This window comes from Palaemon carinicauda, chromosome 14 (genome assembly GCF_036898095.1).
Source record: "Palaemon carinicauda isolate YSFRI2023 chromosome 14, ASM3689809v2, whole genome shotgun sequence".
In the NCBI taxonomy this organism is placed as follows: domain Eukaryota; kingdom Metazoa; phylum Arthropoda; class Malacostraca; order Decapoda; family Palaemonidae; genus Palaemon; species Palaemon carinicauda.
The window spans coordinates 9,799,157-9,819,078 of NC_090738.1; the positions used below are offsets into that span (position 1 = coordinate 9,799,157).

General features: G+C 45.2%; 1 protein-coding gene across 2 annotated transcripts in view; it reads left to right on the plus strand.

Annotated features, from left to right (window-relative positions):
• The window catches only part of Vps13B (vacuolar protein sorting 13B), a 418,333-nt gene that overhangs the window by 222,464 nt on the left and 175,947 nt on the right, over positions 1–19,922 (plus strand). The gene's annotated exons all lie outside the window — the stretch shown is intronic.

Below are 19,922 nucleotides of genomic sequence, written 5' to 3' on the forward strand. Positions count from 1 at the left end.
ATATATATATATTTTTTTTTTTTAAATATGTAACTTCCATGGTAGTTACATATATATAGCTTAAATCCCGCGTTTCGACGTGGCACGACAGAAATCCAATTTCGCGGCAATCGCCGCCATGACAGTAGGTGGTCATACATGAGTGCCATCTCTCATAGGTTACCAGAACCAGCCCCAACATTCTTCAGAAATTCCCTGTCGTTGATCGAGTCAACACCTAGGAAATTTGTTTCGCTGATATATTACTTTATTCTACAATTTGGTGAAGTACCTTTTGTCTGATTATTGTTCATGGCTTTCGCTGCCTTTCAACTATTGAAGATATTGAATCGGATAGTTTTTTACTGGTCCAACTTGGACAGTTTAATTTAACTTGATTTTCAAGATGGCTCCTCTGTTGTTAAACTTTGTGTGTGGGGCTAGTCCGGCTTTCGAGCTGCTCTTGGTTCCCGCACAGTAATTAGCAGGGAGCATGTATGTATTTGTTTTCTTTCCATGTTTGTAAGATTGAGGGATCAAGGAATTTTTTCCCCCTACTTTATTAACTAACGAACAACTCTTAAAGATATACTGGAAGGAAAAACATTTAAACATTATAACATTGTAACGTCACAATTATGTGACGTAAACTCTTAGCAGAGCGAGATCTGATTACCTTGAAGGAATTCAGTCCGCCATCGCGATGACGTCACAATCCTGTGACGTAATCTTCTTAGTATGACTTGCATTATGTGAATTATTTTCTTTTCTTGCAAGAAATGTTTAAAATATTAACTTACTAAGCATAAGTATGTTTATTATGTACAGTAGGGAAATATATTATTTTCAAGTATATATTTGTCCTATTAGTATATTTCCCTTAGTTAATTTTCGATATAGAGATTCACGAGTGTACAACCAATTTACGCTCGTAGTACTCTCTATCGTTTTTGTTTCACAATACTCATATCGTTATTTAATATTTCGATTTTGAGAATACTAATGTTAATCATATATTCTATTGTATTTTCTTTCTGGCCCTTGGCGGAAAAGTATAATCTCTCGCAACGGGCAGGTCTATTATGATCTAATGTGAAAGTTAAAAGTGCTAGTATTCAATGGCATGTAAAATGACGCAATGCAGTCAATTTACGATACGTAATACTCTTGACGATCGTTATTGTTTCACAATTAATTGTATCGTTATTTTATATTTCGATTTTGAGAATAATAATATTAATCATATAACCTATTGTATTTTCTTTCTAGCCCTTGGCGAAAAAGTATAATTTCTCGCAACGGGAAGGTCTATTAAGATCTAATGTGAAATTGTTAAAAGTGCTAGTTTTCAATGTCACGTAAAATGACACAGTGCTGTGGAGGGTGCGTTCGTTCGTGTCCGTCATACTCCTAGCCCGGGACCTCTTCCATGCTCCCCAACCACTGGGAGAAGGAAAGTCGAAAGGCTAAGGGAGATGTCAGACCACGATCAGCGATCGAACGTCCCCTCGAACGATTCTGTTGTCGTATCCCAGTACGCTCACCCTCGCCATTAGAAAGGCGAGGTAAAAGTGTTATCCTCGCCGTCGGTTGACGCGAGACTGGCGTTTTACGTTTTCCCGTCCCGCTAGACAAGAGAGTGGCTCGTCATGGGACCGAGCGTCGAGATCGCTCCCTCACAGCGATCTAGATGTGTTTTCGGGAAGCGACATAGATCTTGTCGCTTCCTCACTGCACGCATGCTGCATGCAGGACGCATATGGCATGCGGGACGCATTTGGCATGCGGGACGCATTCGGCATGCGGGACGCATTCGGCATGTGGGACGCATGCTTAACGCATGTAGCATGCTGGATGCACGCGAGCTGAACTCATACTGTACACACGCGAGTTGGATGCTCTTCCGCGTGAGAATCGCGTACGTCATAGTTCCGAGTACGCTCTCGCGGCAAGAACGCATGCAAGCTGCAACGCTCATGGACACTCCCTCGCAGCGATCCAGTCGCATTACGGGAGGCAGTAAGGTTCTCCCTCGCGGCATGCTTGAAGCTTACAGCAACCTGGACTCATGCAGCAGCGTGGACTTATGCTGGATGCATGCAGTCAGGATTTGTCCACATAGCATGATAGACAAACAGTTGTCTTTCCTTCGCGGCTTGCTGGACACAATACTATCGCTTCTTCGATTCACGCGGTAAACTTACAGCATGCGGGACGCATGCAGCACGCTGGAACCTCAAGGCAACATGGACGCATGCAGCAATCTGGATGCATACAGCAATCTGGACGCATGCTGATCTCATGCAGTCAGGACTTGTCCTCGTTGCATGATAGACTAGTGGTTGTCTCTCCTTCGCGACTCTCTGTTCGCGCAGCTAATGCTCCCTCGCGTCACGCTGTTGACATACAGCATGCTGAACGCACGTTGGACGCACGCGAGCAGGACTTACCCTCGCAGCATCGGGGTCACGATGTTGATGCTTCCTTAAAGCATGTTGGACTTAAGCTGGAAGCACTGGAACCTGTGTCTCCCTCGAGACCTGCAGTATGCAGACGTGATGCTTCTCACAATTGGATAGTATCCTTTACAATGTTCCATCAAGACAGGATGAGTTCTTTTTGGAAGATGATAACCGACAGAATGACGCGGTTTTGTCTCCTACCCATTCGTCTCAGGAGATCGATGTTCCTTTACCCGAAGTTTTAGAGAACGTATCTCAGGATTCACTGCAGACAGCTGACCTTAAAAAGCTTCTGACAGTTTTAACATTTCTGTATCCAGAGGACTTTACTCAACCTATGCCTCAGAGCTCGCCCTCTCAGTTTTTGAAGGGCAGACCCAGAAAAACATCCTCCTTCTAGAAGATGGTTCTTGCTAGATCGGTTTAGAGAGCTTTCTCAACTCTCAACCAATTGACATCCAGAGGAAGGATCTAGGAAAGACCTCCTTTTCCTTTCCTCCAACTAGACTGGCCTCCAGATCTAGTTTGTGGTATTCGACTGGGGAAGTTCTCAGTTTGGGAGTGCCTGCCTCCTCCCAGGGAGACTTCTCCAGACTTGTTGACTCCTCACACAGGTCAGCCATGAGCAAGTCGTAAGATTATGTGGTCCAATTCTGAAATGGACCATCTGCTGAAGGGAATTTTTAAGACAGTAGAAGTCTTCAGCCTTATGGACTGGACTCTCGGAGCTCTTGCAGAAGCCACAAACCCTAAGAACAAGGCTCAGATGCATCTGATTGCCTGTCTGGATAAGGCCGTGAGGGATGGCTCCATCGAACTTTCCGCCCTTTTCACAGCAGGAGTTCTTGAAAAGAGGGCTATGCTTTGTTCCTTCTTATTGTCCCTTGTTCAGAGATCTGAACTTTTATTTGCTCCGTTGGGTAATCATCTTTTCCCTCTGGACTTAGGGAAAGATTTGTCGGCAGCTCTGGCACAACAGGCTACGCAAGATCTTATCTCTAGGACTGCTAAGAAAGTCCTCCCAGCTAGCTTTTTAGCAAGGAAACAAAAGGAGGCTCCTCCCACTCATCAGCCCTTTCGTGGGAGAGCCCCTTCAAGGGGAACTCAGAGGATTGTGGCTGGAGGTCAAGCTCGCAGATTCCCAAGACAGCAAACTGAATCAAGAAAGTGAGACATGCAATCTCCAGACTCTAGTGGGAGCCAGGCTTTCCCACTTTTGGCGAGAATAGAGCCAAAGGGGGCCGGACATCTGGACGATCAATGTCCTCAAGGAGGGATACAAGATCCCCTTCCTCAGAATGCCTCCCATGTCGTCGATACCCTTAGAGTTGACAACAACCCACTCAGGGAAAAAGGCAGCAGCTCTTCAAGAGTAAGTGAATCTTATGCTGTTGAGATCAGTCATAGAAGTGGTAGAGGACACCTCCTCGGAGGGGTTTTACAACAGACTTATCCTAGTTCTGAAAAGCTCGGGGGGATGGAGACCTGTTCTGGATGTCAGTCCATTGAACAAGTTCGTCAGCAAAGTAAAATTTACCATGGAAACTTCAGCGTCAGTCCTTGCAAGCAACAGACAGGGAGACTGGATAGTGTCTTTGGATCTGCAGGACGCGTATTTCCATATCCCGATACACCCGGACCACAGAAAATTTCTAAGGTTCGTGTTTCTCAAGACCATTTATCAGTTTAAAGTACTCTGTTTTGGACTGAGCACGTCTCCCTATGTTTTTTACCCGGGTGATGTCCAACGTGGGTTGCTGGCTTCACCTAATGGGAATAGGGATTTTCTTTGTACCTGGACGACTGGCTACTCAGAGCAGAATCACAAGTAAAGTGTCTGGAGGCTCTTCAAATGATAATGTCCTTAACGCAACAGTTAGGTCTGATGGTAAACCTGACCAAATCTTAACTAACACCCGCACAGAATATCATTTATCTGGGGATGAGAATCGGTTCAGATCGCACCTTGAGCGCGCCGGAAATGTCACAAGGACTTTCCCCTGGTGGTCACCCGACTATGGTTGACGATCCCTCGCAGCAATCAGCACACGGTTCAGTTCGCGCATATGGCGCGCTTCAAGTGTCTGATCTGTCTGAACTAAAGAGGTCGATTTCGTCCCTGTTTGACGCATACGATTCTCGAACAGGGGTCTGTGGGTAGAGTCTCAGAGGAAAGGGCACATAAATATTAAAGAGCTAGTGGCCATTCACCAAGCCCTGATTACTCACTTCATAGAAGGGGAGAAAAGCGTCAGGGCGGATCTGCTCAGCAGAAGAAGGCAAGTTCTTACTACAGAGGGGACCCTACATCATGAGGTGTTGACCAGCCTTTGGATGTTGTTGGGTCAACCCTCGATAGACCTCTTCGCCTCACAAATGACAAAGAGGTTGCCGGTATTTTGCTCTCCAGTCCCAGACCAGGAAGCAGTCGCAGTGGACGCTTTTCTTCTGAACTGGGAAGGTCTAAACGTGTACGCTTTTCCTCCATTCAAGATCCTGGACAGAGCCCTGAAAAAATTCAGGGAATTGCCCAACATCTGCATGACCATGATAGCTCCATTTTGGCCCATGAGACATTGGGTTGCGGAGATGATGGAGTGGCTGGTAGATACCCCCAGAACATTACCACTATTAGGGTTTACTAATCTGAGTGGGACATATTTAGAGTATGGTGCAGGAATAATAGACTTTCTTCTACCAGTACCTCTATAGCCAATATAGCAGATTTTCTGTTGTATCTGCGTACAAAAGAGAAGCTGGCTGTGCCTACTATCAAGGGTTACCACAGCATGCTAGCCTCCGTCTTTCGTCACCGACACATTGACGTGTCAGGTAACAAGGATATTTCAGATCTCATTAGATCTTTTGAGACGACTAAGAGGAAAAACAATCCAACCCCCTCTTGGAACCTGGATGTAGTCCTGGCCTTTTTAACCTCAAGTAGGTTTGAACCCTTAGACAAGGCGTCTTGGTAGTATCTTACCAAGAAGACACTTTTCCTAATTACAATGGCTACAGTCAAAAGAATAGGAGAGTTAAAAGCCATCAGCAAGAAGGTGGGCTTTAATGGAGACAATGCAATTTGCTCCCTTCAGCCAGGCTTTCTCGCCAAAGACGAGAATCCTTATCGACCTTGACCAAGATCTTTTACCATCCAGAGCCATCTCACTTAAATTGGACGGGAAAAGGAGAGAGGCCTTTGTCCAGTGAGAGCTCTAAAATTTTTATCTGCACGCATCCAAACACCTTAGAGGACAAGCAGACAGCCTCTGATGCTCAGTTAAAAAGCCCTCTTTGCCTTTATCAAAGAATTCCCTGGCTTTTTTTATTAAGGATTTGATAAGGGAAACTCACCGGAATTGTGAAGTAAGAAGTTTTCCCTATCCTTAAGGTAAAACCACATGAGGTTAGAGCTGTAATAACTTCTATGGCTTACAAGCACAATAGGTCAATGAAGTCAAATTTAGGGGCTACCTTCTGGAGAAGTAAATCAATCTTCACAGACTGCTATCTCAAAGATGTCCAGACCCAGTATGAGGATTGCTGTTCCCTGGGTCCGTACGTTACCTCCGGCGTCGTAGTTGGAGAAGGGTCTACTGCCTCTTCCCGATAACTTAATATATACCCTTGCCTTTTTTCTTGTACTTGTGTTCACAGGTCTGTGAAGGTTGTCGCAGCCTTCCGCAGTCTGGGATGCAAGTCAAGTTAGTTTTATTTTATAGTGTTAAAAAAAAAAAAATTTTGGAGTAGGTGGTCAGAATCAGTATCCATGGCTATGCCAGGTTTGCAAGGGTGGAGGTCTAGCCACACTAAGGTCAAGGACCTTGTGGCAGCCCCACAGAGACTTTTACAACCCCCTGAGTGGATCGCTAAGTCTCTTTAAGGAATGCAGGCGAAATGAGGCAGGATAATTGTGAAGCCAGATTCCTTATCAGGTTAGAACCAGATTGTTAGTACTACTAATTGTAGCTATTAATAATTATACGAATTCCCAATGGGATGAGGTTTTTGACCCACCACCAATGGTGTCAATCAGCTATATGTATGTAACTACCAGGAAAGTTACATATTTAAAAATGGTATTTATATATATATATATATATATATATATATATATATATATATATATATATATATATATACATATACATATACATATACATATACATATATATATATATATATATATATATATATATATATATATATATTGATAGACAGATATATAGATATATATATATATATATATATATATATATATATATATATTTAGATATATAGATATATATATATATATATATATATATATATATATATATATATATATATATATGTATATATATATATATATATATATATATATATATATATATATATATATATATATATATTATTACTCTGCAATAACACAGACCATTTATCTTTTGGCCATTCCATCGTTGGTGCAACCTTTTCAAAATGATCGAAGTATACATCAGGAGCTGTGAATTTTGTAATTACAGTAAACTCTGGACGTTTGTCACATTAAACACGGGATTGTGTAAAGCAGGAATCAATATATCCTAACCATACCCAGAATCCTATCAACACTAACTGTTCAAACCTTTAATGAAAACACGGCCCTGTTATTACCAATATTTAAAACAGACTCGCTCGATCCCAAGGGTCTGGGCATCAAAAATATATGTTAAGGCTTGCGAAATACATAAACTCTTGAGCTCCATACTCGCCTGTTTATTTTTACATAAATCTGTTACACTTGAATAATACCCAAGCTCTAAAGAATATACGCAACTCCTAGACGGCAATATTTTTGGGCTCGGCCATGTCGTCCTGATGGAGGGTTCATTTAGGTAACTTTCTAAGGGATATTTGCTATAGTGATACTCCCAGAGAATTAACCGTAGGTCTCCAGGATTCTTACTCCTTGCGCGAGTATCCTTAATATATCTTTAAGGATTTCGCATAATATCAGGGAACGTTTATTTGGATACGACCCATAGCATTCTTCACCCCCAATAGATTCAACTCTTTTGGGGGGAAGAGTGGTGAACGAAAGGGGAGCTGTTATCAAGGTACCCGGTGGATCTCCTCTCCATACTACAACGGCCCTCCATTCCTTTAATCTGTAGCATTCAAGATAAGTGCGCTCCCACGCTTCTCTTGGTGTTTGTTACTGATTTTGGAATATTATAATACTTTTTCCAGCATCTTCAGCCTCTGGAAAGATGAGTATCTAATCTTTCCTGTGTATAATTTTTAGGCTCCCTTCTCACAGTTAAATTTGTATAATCTAAGTGTGTTTAGCTGAGCGTAGCCGACACCGGAGGCGGCCATTTTGAGACCGCTGTCGCACGTCATAAATGTATTTTATTTAGTCAGTAGTGCGACATTCCCAGTATTTAGCTATAAAAGAAAATTTTTTAGCTAGTTAGGCAAATTATACTAGTGAAGTTTTGGCATACATTATAAATATTCTTCTTCCGATATGTAACATTACTTTCGTATACGACGGGGACCCCGGTGGTGTCAACCTTGGCCGCGGTCCCCACCAGAGTTAGGCTAGCCTAACTCGTCATGTATATGTTAGTAAAGTAATTTCCATTGTTTAACCTCACCGTATCGTTCCCTATTAATTCGGATGGGGATATATGTCCCCTAGAATTAATGGATATGGTTCGATACTTTTCTCTTAAAGAGAAAGTAGGCTAAACCCTTCCTCTCTCCCTGAGCGCCGACATTACAAACGGCAACCTCTATCTTTCGTCATCGCCGCCGAGTATCCCGGCTTTGAAGTAAGACAGTAGCTCAGGGTATTTAGTCTTGCAGCCGACAATGTCGCTGACAGGGGAATCTTTGTTCCTCTGCCACCCACGACGGTGTCGGCACAGGAAGCCATGCTTCCTTAGTTTACTGCCGAAAGTAGACGGCATACCTGCCGCCGCCTTTCTCCCCTGTAAACTATAAGACTACGTCTTGCCGCCGACAATGTCGCCAACAGGGGAATCTTTGTTCCTCTGCCACCCACGACGGCGTCTGCACAGGAAGCCATGCTTCCTTAGTTTAGAGCTGAAAGTAGGTGGCATACCAGCTGCCACCTTTCTCCCCTGTAAACTATAAGACCTTTTTCCCTCCCCCCTCTGTCCTTTAGTGTCGGCCTAGCCGTCACGACATTCTTTCGCCGGTATTCAGACAGTCATCCCGGCTTGCCAGGTTGATTATGTTGCCGGCCGGGACCCTACCAGCGGCGGTTAGGTTACTGCCTCGGTCACTTCCTCCTTATGTCCTTCCTTCACCGGAGTTGAATGGCCCGGGGGAAAGACTGAGCCAGCCCTGACGGCTGCCGGTGAAAAACCCATTATACTGTTGAGAATTCTTCAGTCCTCTCTTGGCCTGCCATCCACAAACCTTGCAACCAGCAGTACAGCGGGTGGCAAAAGTTGTGGCTGGATGGAAGCCAGAATCAGATGCATTCCTCCCCTTCCATTAGAACTCTCATTCTGGCAAGGAGACAGTAGGTGGCAGTAGCCCTCCTACACTTCCATTTATTGTGCTGAACTGTGATAATAGGAAGCCCTCCTTTCCATTCTTTCTCTCTCTCTATCAGTTAATGCAGCAAGGCACTAGCCTAACCCCGGTAGTACCACTACCGGGTAAAACTACAGTATAAAACAATAGAGTAGTTAGTAAAACTACAGTATACAACAATACAGTAGTGGGTAAAACTACAGTATACAATAATACAGTAGTTGGTAAAACTATAGTATATAATACTGTAATGCAGTAGTTGGTAAAACTACAGTATACAACAATCTGTTGTTGGGACCGCATAACATGTTGAGGTTGAAGTATTCCCTCAACAACCTGATGAATCCTTTGATTATCGGGACACGTATGGAACACCGTTCAGTACAGTATTAATATTTTACAGGTGGAGAAGTTAGTATAAATATTTACTAACTCCGGCTCTACGTATGGGAGTCGTTCCATCCTGTATTTTCCCTTATCAGGAATCTAAATCTTAATATTGACGGAGGTCTCAGCGATTGCCTGGGAGAGGAAACACAGATATGTGTCTTTTCTATTTCCTTTCTAGCTTACTATCCTAAGCTATTAAATGTAATAGTAAGTATTACTATTAAAAGTATGCCTTTATATCAACAATATAAACAACTCTATACTCGTTTCACCTGTTTTACTTTACAGGAGGAGCTAAAGGTGATGTGTGCAGTCGTGTTCTGTAACCACAAGAGTAGGGACTTTTGTGGGCACACGATGACGATGTGCAGGTCTCATGCCCTCTGCTGCATCGTATCTAGATCCCTGAGGTACTGGGACCCGAAGGGTTGCTTCAACTGCTCGACCTTGCTAACCAACGGCTTTGGAGACGATATCCCTGATACCACGGAGTCAAGGGATACAGCAAGGGAAACCCTTCGAAGGTGGGTAAGAGGGTTCCAGAAGAACTCTCCGGGACCTTACCTAACTAACGAATCTGTTAGGTGCCTTCTGTTCCCTAAGGCTCACCCTAGTGTGGTAGTGCCCCAGGAACAGGTCCAGCCTCCCTTCATTCAGCTGAACATGGACATGGACATCAACAAGGCACTGGAAGGCATGGACATCCACCAAGAACGGTTGTCAGAGGTGTCCACTGACACCGAACAGGACCTACTGCAAGAAGGCCCTGAAGAAGAAGTGGTTCAACCACCCACGGAGGAAGAAGGATCCATTTCGACGATGACTAAGGACCCCCAGTTCAGCGTAATGGCATATCAACCTATGCCGTACACCTCTTCAGCCCCAATTCCCCAACCGACTACACAGGTCGACAGGAGCGAGGCGCTCCTAGCGTCGATCCAGCAGATGTTGGCTGTGTTTCGGAAGGATCAAGAAGAGATGAAGCAAGACATCAAACAGACGAGGAGAGAGGTACAAGAAGGGAAACGCCCTGGCACTTCCAGGGGCTCTACTAAACCCCTTAAAGTATCTGACCTCCCTCACTATTCCGAAACCAACCCCTGGAGGTATACGGAGCACATGCCCATGATGAATAGGAAGCTTTACATCTTCGAGAAGTTGGGGGCCAAATCCCTTGAAGATCTTGAATTCCGGCCCAGCTTTTCAGCGTACCCAGATTGTTACGCGAGACTGCAAGATGAACCTGCATCCCGCGAGGAGTCGGTACCGAAGGAAGTCATTGTCTTCGAACATGACAAGGCACAAGTCATCCTTACCAAGACCCTGAAAGGAGCTGGATATACCAACTCCAAAGTCTCAGCATTGAGCAAGAGGCATCCAACCTTTATTGCTCCTTACTCCAGAGCTTTCTCCTTTTCGGTGAAAGCCCTCGACTGTTTCATGAAAGCAGTCGAAAAGGGCAAACCCTGCTCAATTCTAGAGGAATGCAAACCATTATCTCTAGCTCTGCCCACCTGCGAGGAGAAGTGGAAAGAGGTACATCTAACCTTCTCCGTCTCGAAATTGGATCCGGAGATAGCACGCCACCAGTTCAATGAGAACCTTCCAAAGTTGCCAGACCATCTTTTGAGAAGGGAACAGGAGACAAAGGAAAGACTTGCCACTTCCTTGTCTCTTCAGAACTGCCTGGAAATGTTTGCAGGTCTAACCAATGCCCCAGACATGTACATGGTCTTAGCCAAGTCTTACATGGGTACCCTTGTGAAGGACCTATATGCCTTCGTCAGGTCAAGGAGGACCTGTAGAGAGCATGTGTTTGCCGCAGCAATGGTAAAACATGAACCCTGGAAGCTGATCTCATCATGCATCTCGAGCAAAGACCTTTTCCCAGAGGATGTGGTTCAAGAAGTCATTGCCAAAGCCGCCACGGAGAATAGGAACCTTCTCCAAAAGTGGGGCATATCTTCTAATAGGAAATCATCCTCAGACAGTGGTCCCCAGCCTAAGAACAAAAAGGCAAAGAAACCACGTAGACCTGCACAACTTCGGCCGTGACCATGACCACAGTGCCTTAAATGGTAACCCAGCTGCAAACCACCTTCCAGATGGTCCCTCAGCAGCTGGTGGCCCAATCACCTGTTTTAACCCAGGTTTTGAGAGGCACACGACTACCTTTAGGCCCTACAAGGGTACAGGCCCAAAAAGAGGCTCCTCAAGAAACCCCTCAAGGTGTAGAGGAGGACTCGGTTACGGAAGCAAGTCCTCAGGAACCTTTAAGCAATGATAGGTTCCATGTAGGAGGCAGACTCTTCCACTTTCGGGATCATTGGACCTTCGAATGAACTTGGTTGGACCTTCAAATGAACGCTATTCGGGGTGAAAATTGCTACTGTATGTGTCGTATCAAGGTATACGTCCCCTGATTTATGCGATATCCTTAAGAGAAGTTTTAAGGATATTTGTGCCAGGAGTTAGAATTCTGGAGACCTAAAGGTAAATTCTCTGGTAATAGCACTGTAGTCAAATATCCCTTAGGAAGCTACTTAAAGGAACCTTCCATCAGGACGACATGGCTATCTTGCCCAAAAATAGATTTTTCACTTCGCTCAAATTCCGTTATATATATTATATATATATATATATATATATATATATATATATATATATATATATATATATATATATAAATATAAATATATATATATATATATATATATATATATATATATATATATATATATATACACATATATATGTATATATATATATATGTATATACATATACTGTATATACATATATATGTATATATGTATATATATATATATATATATATATATATATATATATATATATTTCAATATATATATGTATATATATATATATATATATATATATATATATATATATATATATATATATATATATATATATATATATATTATACACACACACATATATATATATATATATTTTTGGGCTCAAGCCATGTCGTCCTGATGGAAGTTCCTATAGGGTAGCTTCCTAGGGTATATTACAACTACGGCGATATTCCCAGAGAATTTACCTTAAGGTACCAGAATTCTAACTCCTGGAGCGAGTATCCCTCGTGAAAGGGATATCGCGACATATCAGAGGACGTATTCTTGACACGCCACATGGCAATCTGCATCCTGGACAGAGATTTCGTCTCGTAGGAGGGATTTGCAAGAAACGAATTCGGGAAAGAAAAAGGGGAGCCGCTCCCAAGGCTTCCCTATCCTCCGATTCGTATGCGTGCCTGGCGCCAATCCTGGCGCCATCTGTATTCCTTTTTGCGTAGCTTAACAACTCGGTGTTTTTTCCTGTGTTTCTCGCAAATCTTGGATTTATTCTACTTTTCATGGCTTCTCCTTCTTCGTCGGCCTCTGATAAGTTGAGTATAATGTCTTTTATGTATAAATGTAGGCTCTTGGTAAATTTTGAGTGATTAATAGGATTAATCTTTGATACAAGAGCCGTAGCCTACCAGAGGCGTCCTGGACGCTGTCGCTCGCTAGGTATAAGTTTAGTTAGTCAGAGCGACATTCCTGGTTGTTTTGCTTTAATAAATTTTAGCTATTTAGCATTACATAGGATTTCCTTTCGTGCTTAGTATTATTTTGGCGAAGTATTCGCCATTCTGGCCTACGCTAGGCCATGTAGCCTAGTCGTTTGGTCCTAGTACTTCATGCATGATTTTGGTTTTTCCGAGTGTAATAAAAATTTTATTGAAGCTTTAGGCTATGTTTTATACATTTAAGACTGTGTGGAATATTTCCAAGATAGTATACGAGTGAGTTTCGGTGATTTAGGTAATCGATTCTCTTGGTGCCTAGGCTAAGTTGCTTATGGAGCCTTAGTATACTTTATCATACTCCCCGGTTGCTTTCTTTTCTTTGGAGAAGGTATGCAATCCCTTTCCCTCTGTTTAAGCCTTGGGCTTATCCCTAAGTGGTTTTTTCCGAATTTATTTTCGATAAAACTATACTGGGGTGTTACTGTACCTTCCTGTTCCTGTAGTATGGTTCAAAGAAGGACAGAACAACAGAGTTTTTTAGTCTGAGTCTATGTTTGTCTGGCTTGGGGCAGAGTCTCCCTCGCTGGCCTGACACAGACAAAGGGGGCTTAGCCTCCTTAGGTCACTACCGAAGGTTTCTGTGGATATGATTCCTTCTTTTGTGATCTACCAGACTAGTCCTTGTTGCTGTTCTCGGGGGAAGATAAGTTTCTTTCCCTGGGAGTAGCAACACCTTCCTTGCTTTGGTGCTCTGGGGGCTGGCAAGTATTGCTGGCCTTCCCCCTTAGATCTCCCTTAGGCTAAGATAAATTTCTTGGCTGCGGGTGATCCGTCACTAAAGCAAGGTCGGTAGGACCCTCTTGTCCCTTCCCCCTCTATCTCCGTAATGGCCTAGCCATTACAGTACTGTACGTCGTTCTACATCTGGACCTAGTATAGGTTAGGATGTGGAATTGACTCAGCCCCTTGCCGGCTGGCAGAGCTGCCGGCCGGCAAGGGTCTTATATTTTTGAGTGCTGCCCGGACCTCCCTTGGTCCCTCTTCCATGCCTGCCTGTAGAGCCAGACGGCATTGGTCAGGAAGCCTGAATTAGATTCTCCCCTTCCTTATATGCACTCTTTCGGATTGCCGGGCTTGGAGGTAGTGGGTAGTGTACACTCTTATCCCGGCATCCATTCTATTTTTCTTCTAGTGCTGTACCCGACCCGGCTGCCGGCCTATGAGGCCGGCAGCCGGGCAGGTGTAGTCCTCTGGTTCTTTTGCTGCCGGCTGGCATCGGTCTTGTACCTTTGCCGGCCGGCTTATGTCAGCCCTTGTCTGCCGGTCACCAAGAGTGTGGCCGGCAGCTGGGTACTACCTTGTGTAGTTGCCGGCCGGCAGCCATTGCCGGCCGACATTGGCTGTTGCCGGCCGGCAGTTGCTGCCGGCCGCCACATGCATTTGAACCAGAGTGCTGCCGCCTTATAGCTGTTAAGTAGTATACTTTAAAGCTAGTTATGGTGTGTGCCGGCCGGCACGTATCCCCCTATACTGTACTAGTATTCTTCAGTATAACATATACAGTAAGAAGAAAACTATGGTAAGGGTGTTGGTACAGCACTGTGTGTTCTAACACTTTTGTGTTTTCTTGCACAGTCCTTTGCTGTTGCCCTACAGATAGGAAAGTGAGTTCTTTCCTGTCTATTATCCAGGTTTTTAAAATCATTGCTTAGGTGTGAGCTCCACCTGTTTCCTCTGGAAACTTCGCATTGGTTACTCTAGAAGAGATTAACCATTTGATTTTATTATCTGGAAGGCTGCAGCAATGGGTTGTGAGGGAAATACAAGTGTGTGTCTTTCCTTTCTGAATTGTTATGCTATACTATGCATATCCAGTGATACATAGTTCACTTGATACTCATGGAAATTTCTTCTCTTTACAGAAGGACACTCCGAAGTGCGGAAGTGCTTTCTGCAACGTCCGCAGCAAGAACCTCTGCGGACATGAGTTTTGTAGGAGACACGCAGCATGCGCTGTCTCCAAGGATGATCTCCGGTATTGGGACCCTCAGGTTTGTACTGTGTGCACTAACCGGATTACTGAGACCTTTGATTCCCCTAGGACAGAGGAATCAAGGGATATAGCTAGGAAGAAGCTTCGTACCTGGGTAAGGGGCTTCCAAAAGAACACTTCTGGCCCTTATCTTCCAAGTGAGAAGATGAGGGCGTATCTTTTCCCTAAGGCATCAGCTGATGCAGTGATTCCCCAGCCCCAAGAGGAGATCCCCTAAGTTCAGATCCAGGTGGATGCTGAAGTCGCGGTCGCGATGCAAGACATCCAGTTAGATGACAGGATGTCTGATGTGGACGGGTGTCTAGAGGAAGACCTCCTGGCAGAAGCCCAGGATGAAGTTCAAGCCCCAGACGTTGTAGAGGTAGAAGTCGACGAGGTGTCGGCTACTCCGGTTCAGATTCCGGAGCCTATTCCCTCTACATCGGCCGGTCTCCCAGTAGAGCTGGGACAGGCCCTCTCTTCTATTGTTGGAATGATCCAACAAATGCAGAAGGAGAATCAGGAGAAGGCGGCTGCAATGGAACTGCGAATGCAGTGCCTTGCAGAATCACATGGGCCCCAGAAAAAGCTCAATGTGAAAGACCTTCCCTTGTGCTCAGATGCTAACCCATGGAGGTATGCTGAGCACATGCCGATGACGACTGGAAAGATCGTCATCTCGGATAAGCTGGGCTCAGTTCCCCTGGAGGAGGTGGAATTCTGGCCCAGCAAGGCATCATATCCGGACTGTTATGTCCGGCTGAGGAAGGAACCAGCTTCAAAGGAGGAGACAGAGCCGAAGGAGGTCATAGTGATGAACCATGCTAAGGCTCAAGCTCTACTTTCATCCTCGATGAAAGAGAGGGGCTTCTCTAACTCAAAGGTAGCCGCATTGAATAGGAAGCTCCCTTCCTTTGTGTCCTCGCCTACTAGAGCCTTCCCCTTTTTACAGAAAGGGTTTCTGGCTGTACTAAAAGCAGTTGAGGCCGGCAAGCCTTGCCCCTCCCTAGAGGAGTGTAAACCCTTGTCGCTGGCCCTGCCAATGGACCACAAAGACTGGAAGGACGTCCATCTTACGTTCTCAGTTGGAAAGTTGGAGGCTGATATTGCCGGACGTCAGTTCGGCGAGGACCTCCCTAAGCTGTCTGACTTTCTTTTACGAAGAGAGTTCGATACAAAAGAAAGACTGACTGCCTCAATGTCTCTTCAGACTACTCTCGAGACGATGGCAAGTGACCCCAAGGTCCATGAAATGTTCATGGTAGTGGCCAAGACTCATCTGGCCACAGTGACGAAGGACCTTTATGGCTTCGTCAAGGCAAGGAGAGCTTGTAGGGAGTTCGTGTTTACCTCGGCTACGGTGAGGCACGAGCCAAGGAAACTAATCTCCTCCAACATTTGGGGGAAAAGACCTTTTCCCTACCAACTTGGTCAAAGAAGTTGTTGATAAGGCCGCCTTGGAGAATAGAAACCTTCTCCAGAAGTGGGGCCTGGCTATCAAAAGAAAGTCTTCCCCGGATGAAGGTCCTCAACCAAAGAGGAAGACTATGAGGACTAGGCTACCGTCTCGGCCAGCCAAGCCTGTTAGACAGCAACAGCAACTGCAATTGCCATTGCCCCCAGTGCCCCAGATCGTGGCACAAACCCCGACCACTTTTCAGTGGGTACCCCAGGCCGTGTCGACACAGTCCACGGCATTCACCCCAGCGTTCGAAGGGCAGTCTACTTCCTTTCGAGCAAAGCCTAGAGGAGCAGCCAGAGGCTCGTCTAGACGCCCCTCAAGGGGAAGGGGATTCAGGGGTGGTCGTGGTCAGGAAGGCAAGACCTCAGGACGGCAGTCCAAGTGAGGTGATACCGGTAGGAGGGAGACTTCTGAAATTTCGGGATCGGTGGACCTTCGATCCCTGGGCCCACAGCCTACTCAAGAATGGACTGGGCGGGAGCTGGTACAGCACTCCACCCCCGTGCCTTCGGTTTTTCCAACACTCCACCCCCGTTATGGAAGAGTACGTTCAAGAACTGTTGGAGAAAAAAGGTGATCCGAAGGGTGAAGCCCATCAATTTCTAAGGGAGGCTGTTTTGTGTTCCCAAGAAAGACTCGGAAAAGCTCAGAGTCATTCTGGACTTGTCGCCACTCAACAAGTTCATAGTGAATTGCAAATTCAAAATGCTAACACTGCAACACATAAGGACCTTACTGCCCAAGAGGGCATATTCCGTCTCTATAGACTTGTCAGATGCCTATTGGCACATTCCAATTAGCCATCGACTCTCCCCCTACCTAGGGTTCAGGCTACTGTACAACGAAGACTATACGCCTTCGGAGCCATGCCATTCGGGCTAAACATAGCCCCAAGGATTTTTACGAAGCTTGCGAGCGTAGCTCTCAAACAATTACGCCTAAAGGGAATTCAGGTAGTAGCCTACCTGGACGACTGGTTGGTGTGGGCAGCATCCGAGACAGAATGCTTGCAAGCTTCCAGTCAAGTGATCCAGTTCCTAGAGTACCTAGGCTTCAAGATCAACAGAAAAAGTCTCGACTTTCTCCATCTCAAAAGTTCCAGTGGCTGGGAATCCACTGGGACCTTTTGTCACACCGTTTCTCCATCCCGGCGAAGAAAAGGAAGGAGATAGCGGGTTCTGTCAAGAGACTTCTAGATTCCGAAAGGATATCAAGACGCGAGCAGGAGAGGGTACTGCGCTCTCTCCAGTTTGCTTCGGTGACAGACCCAGTGCTAAGTGCACAGCTAAAGGATGCAATCGGAGTTTGGAGAAGTTATGCATCAAACGCGCGAAGAGATCTGAGAAGACCAGCCGCTTCGGCTAAGTACTCTTCTCAGGCCTTGGTCCCAAGCCAGACATCTAAAGAAGTCGGTTCTTCTTCAGCCACCTCCCCCGTCGGTGACGATTCACTCAGACGCCTCGAAGGAGGGATGGGGAGGTCACTCTCATCGGAAAAAAGTCCAGGGGACTTGGTCCAAGCTATTCAAGACCTTTCACATAAAACTTTCTAGAAGCTAGGGCAGTGCTCCTTACCTTAAAGAAAGTCTCCCCGCGTCACTCGATCCACATAAGGTTGGTGATAGACAGCGAGGTAGTTGTGAGATACTTGAATCGTCAAGGATCGAGGTCACCACCTCTCAACCAGGTGATGTTGGCCATCTTCCGATTGGCGGAAAAGAAGAAGTGGTACCTGTCGGCAGTTCACCTTCAAGGAGTCCGCAATGTGACAGCGGACGCTCTATCCAGGTTCACACCGATAGTCGGAATGGTCCTTAGACGCAGGATCATTCTCCTTCATTCTGAATCAGTCCCAGAACTGCAGATAGACCTCTTTGCGACGAAATACAACAAGAAGTTGTCCCTGTACGTGCCCCGTACGAGGACCCCTTAGCGGAAGCAGTGGACGCGATGTCCCTCGACTGGAACAGATGGTCCAAGATTTATCTGTTCCCTCCTCACAACCTTCTGTTGAGGGTCCTCAACAAACTGAGATCCTTCAAGGGGTAGCGGCAATAGTGGCCCACAAGTGGCCGAACAGCGTGTGGTTCCTCCTGGCATTGGAACTGTAGCTGAAGTTTGTACCGCTACCAGATCCAGTTCTGACCCAGCGAGTCCAGAAGTCAACTGTCTGCGCTTCATTACAGAAAACCCGGACCCTGCAGCTCATGATTTTCTCTCCCTAGCGGTGAGAAAGCGTTTCGGGATTTCGAAAGCCAGCATAGACTTCCTTGAGGAATATAAGTGCAAATCTACTAGAAGGCAATATGAGTCATCTTGGAGAAAATGGGTGGCCTTTTGTCAAGGCGAAGAATCCGCAGGAGATCTTGACAGACTTCTGCTTATCTTTCTTCTCCACCTCCATGGTCAAGGATTGGCAGCTAACACGATTTTAGCGTGTAAGTCTGCTTTGACAAGACCCATTCTATATGCCTTCCAGGTCGACCTAGGTAACGAGATCTTTAATAAAGTCCCGAAAGCCTGTGCTAGGCTCAGACCTTCAGCACCTCCAAAGCCCATTTCATGGTCTTTAGACAAGTTCTCCATTCCGCTTCTCTGTTGAGCAATGAAGAGTGTGCGTTAAAGGATTTGACACAAAAAGTTATTTTCCTATTTTGCACTCGCGTCCGGGGCCAGGGTTAGTGAGATTGTAGCCTCTCGAGAGAGGCAGGTCGTGTTCAGTTCCTTGATGGGGGAGAACTGAACCTGTTTCCGGATCCTACGTTTCTCGCCAAGAATGAGTTACCCACCAACAGGTGGGGTCCCTGGAGAATCTGCCCTCTGAAAGAAGATGCATCTCTATGTCCAGTAGAATGCCTAAAGGTCTATCTTCATAGAACTTTAGACTTCAAGGGTGGTCAACTATTGAGGGGAGAAACATCAGGCTCAAATTTATCTCTGAATCAACTCAGAGCGAAAATCACATATTTTATTCGCAGAGCGGATCCTGACAATACACCCGCAGGTCACGATCCGAGGAAAGTTGCCTCATCCTTAAATTTCTTTAATTGTATGGATTTTGAACATCTCCGTTCATACACTGGCTGAAAGTCTTCCAGAGCGTTCTTTCGCCACTATGCGAAGCAAGTAGAGGAACTAAAGAGATCTGTGGTAGCAGTGGGTCGCGGTGTTAACCCTACTGTTTAACTCAGCGAGGAACAGTGGTCTTAATTGGGACGATTAATTCCAGGGTGAGTGTGTAGTTACATACTGTACTACAAACTAAGTGAGGGCACTGTGTTGCCCATGTAGACTGTTCCATTTCCGAAGGTGAACCTAGCATAAGTGCAGACATGTGTGCCGAGCGTTTCTAACGCTAATGTCATTGATTTGTAATACAGGCTTTTATGACTTTGATACCTCGGTATCTTAAAAGTGGCATTTAATGTTTTTTCTTTCAGACAAACAAGCTCTGTTTACTATCATACTTATGCTTAAAGTTTTGGGTTATCCTCTTCTTATGTATATATATATATATAATTGTGGTTAACCTGT